Source organism: Rhea americana, unplaced genomic scaffold, assembly GCF_003343005.1.
Source record: "Rhea americana isolate MKP2758 unplaced genomic scaffold, rheAme1 scaffold_894, whole genome shotgun sequence".
NCBI classification, from domain to species: domain Eukaryota; kingdom Metazoa; phylum Chordata; class Aves; order Rheiformes; family Rheidae; genus Rhea; species Rhea americana.
The window spans coordinates 9781-12548 of NW_028187082.1; the positions used below are offsets into that span (position 1 = coordinate 9781).

The following is a 2768-nucleotide window of genomic DNA, read 5'->3' on the forward strand; positions in this document are numbered from 1 at the left end:
CCCGGCCCCTCCCTCCCTCCCTCTCAAGCTCCAGCAGCAACCACGGTGCCCCTCCACCCATCCACGGGGGTTAGGGGTGCCCCAGCACCCATGACTACCAGTGACGGGTTAGCGGGGGGAGCCACGATTCCGGACTGGAGCCCTGCCTCAGCTGGCACCTAGCAGCTGACTTAAAACTGGTGTGGACCAGGCCAATCTGACTGTTTAATTAAAACAAAGCATCGTGAAGGTCCGCAGCGGATGTTGCCGTGATGTGATTTCTACCCAGTGCCCTGAATGTCAAAGTGAAGAAATTCAATGAAGTGTGGGTAAATGGTGGAAGTAACTCTGCCTCTCTTAAGGTGGGACCATATTACTAGCTGGACTTAGCTGCAGAGGTCACACCTCCACGCGGTCCCCCTGGATGCCCATTTTTTGGTAACCAAGGTGGCCTGTGCCCCAGTGCGTGAGCATTATAGCTGCTTCCACCCCAGTGAGTGACCTCACCAACCAGTCCATAGTATACAAAGTGATTTTTGAGCGCAAGTTCACACTAACTGCGTATCCAAAGCCCTTTGCCTGATGGCTGATTGAAGGCACGCCAGTCGACCTTGAAGGATGGTTCTTCTGGGTTGTATCCGAACCCCCCACAGATATGTTTGCCAGCCTTTAAAAAGCTCGGGTTGTGAGTTTTGTGTTGGTGGCCACCCAAACGGGAGAGATCCCCCAAGAGATTGCAGTGCCARAGCCTGCAAGAGTAACATCAGCGGAGTGGGTCCACCTTTCTCAAAACTTGCCATTTTTCAATTCGGACTGTGACAGATGGGAAGGGAGTAGTCTCATGCTCTGTGTTGGAGGACTAATGAGAAACATTAGTATTGCCTGCCACTTCCTGAGATGCCAGGGAACCCCAGCTAAAGCTAAAGGCGATGAAGGTGTTTATGTGGAAGTTGAAGGATGGAAGTGTGAGGAATGCAGAAGAGCGCTTAAGACCAAAAAGCAACCTCTGTCAGCACAAMAGGATTGTGGGTGTTATCCATATCTTTTTCCAGCAAAGGTAAGGATGTTTAACATTAACTGGAGTATAATGACATCTTAGTGACTTTGTGTATGCAAAGTCCTTCCATGGAAGGCAACAATAAAATTCTTCACAAAGATGACATGGGTCTGCTCAGTCTTCTGTACACGCTGAATTTTGCCCTTGCCCGGCTCCCTTGTGGTTGAGCTCTGTAGGTATGGGACGTGGGATCTTGTCCCCAGTGACGCTCACCGAATTTGACAAGGGCGGACAGGCCGCCTACCAAGCCCAATTCAGAAAAGGTGTCATAGAAATTCAGTGGTTGATTAATAGCCAAATGCCTCGTCATCTAATCAGAGATGTGCATGAATGGCTGAAGGAGATTCCCACTGTCCCTACCTACTATCCAGCGGAACCACCCCAAGGGAACGGGCTTGGCGGAATCAGTGGGGAAAGAAGGCCCTGTTGAGCTTGACTTTAGTCTGGTGCAGTGAAGAGACGTGAGAGATGTAGAATAGGACCTGTCTGCTGGTGAAATACCACTACTGTGATCATATTTTCACTTACCTGGTGATAATCCCTGTGGGGATTTGAGGTTGGTGCCCTCCCACTAGGGCCAGGTACCCTAGCATCCATGTTTCTCCTGCCCCTCCTTGATGACACAGCTGTGTGATGTGCAGAGACACTGCACAGTCGACCTTGCGCCGGCCTGACCTAAACGCGCGTCCTCGGCGCGAGTGCGTGCTCACTGCCGGGACGGTGAGCCCCCACCGTTGGTGGTGTGGACGCTAAGCCTCAGCGCATCCACTCTCCTGCCTCGGCTGGTGCTCTCAGCCCCCCAACGTGGCCGCTGGCGGCATGCTGCCCCGGCCCTCCGCCACCCGGCGCACCTGCCTCACTCTGCCCGACCCGGCTTTGCTGGGCGGTGGGTGGTCGGCGGGTAGGCAGCGGGGGTGGCCCCCCCGGTCTCCGTGTGGAGGCGGGGAGAGCGGGTGCTGTTCCCCGTCTGTCCCGTCTCACCTGCCAGCCCGACGCCAGGCGTCTGTCCGCGGAAGGGCCGGGGGAGCGCATGGTGTTGTTCGGGAGGCACGTGTGCGCGTGTGGGCATGGGTGCCGTCTCGGGCACGGCGGAGCTGGCAGAGGCTGGCAAGGCGAGTGTGGAGCTTGGGAGTGTGAGGCTGGTGGGCCGCGGAGGCGTGGGCAAGTGAGCTGGGCCGCTTCTGGTGGTGGCCAGGCTCTGATGCTGGTGGTCTGCGGAGACCCCCCCCGTCCTTGAGGCAGGTGGACGCGGCTGGCGCGTGGGCTCCCTACAGGGCCGGGTCGATCCGAGCGCCTGCGCCGGACTTGAAGTGGGAAAAGGGTTGTCCCAGGTCGGGAGCAAGGGCTCCCTGCCCTTCTTGTTTGGGTCTGCCCTTCCTCCCCCCCATCAACCTCTGTGCTTGTACGGTCGGTGAGGCGAGCCCACTCTTCCCGCTGTCCTTCGCTCAACAGCCGGTGGTGGCGCGAGGAGGGAGGTGGAGGGGAGGGAGCCCTCAGAGGCTGCAAATGCTGCCTGCTCCCCTCGTGCGTGCAGCGGGGACCAAAAAAGAGACAACTCTTAGTGGTGGATCACTCGGCTTGTGCGTCGATGAAGAACGCAGCTAGCTGCGAGAATAAACGTGAATTGCAGGACACATTGATCATTGACACTTCGAACGCGCTTGCAGCCCCGGTCTCCCGCCAGGACTACCCCTGTCTGAGCATTGCTTGATGGTCTATTGTCAGCCCCCCA

At 57.0% G+C, this 2768-nt stretch overlaps 1 non-coding gene across 1 annotated transcript; it reads left to right on the top strand.

The window, feature by feature from the left end:
• The first annotated feature begins 2589 nt into the window (after positions 1 to 2589).
• Positions 2590 to 2742, top strand: LOC146584868 (5.8S ribosomal RNA). The gene has a single exon (XR_014898121.1). It is a non-coding gene; the product is annotated as a 5.8S ribosomal RNA (ribosomal RNA).
• The last annotated feature ends 26 nt before the right edge of the window (positions 2743 to 2768 follow it).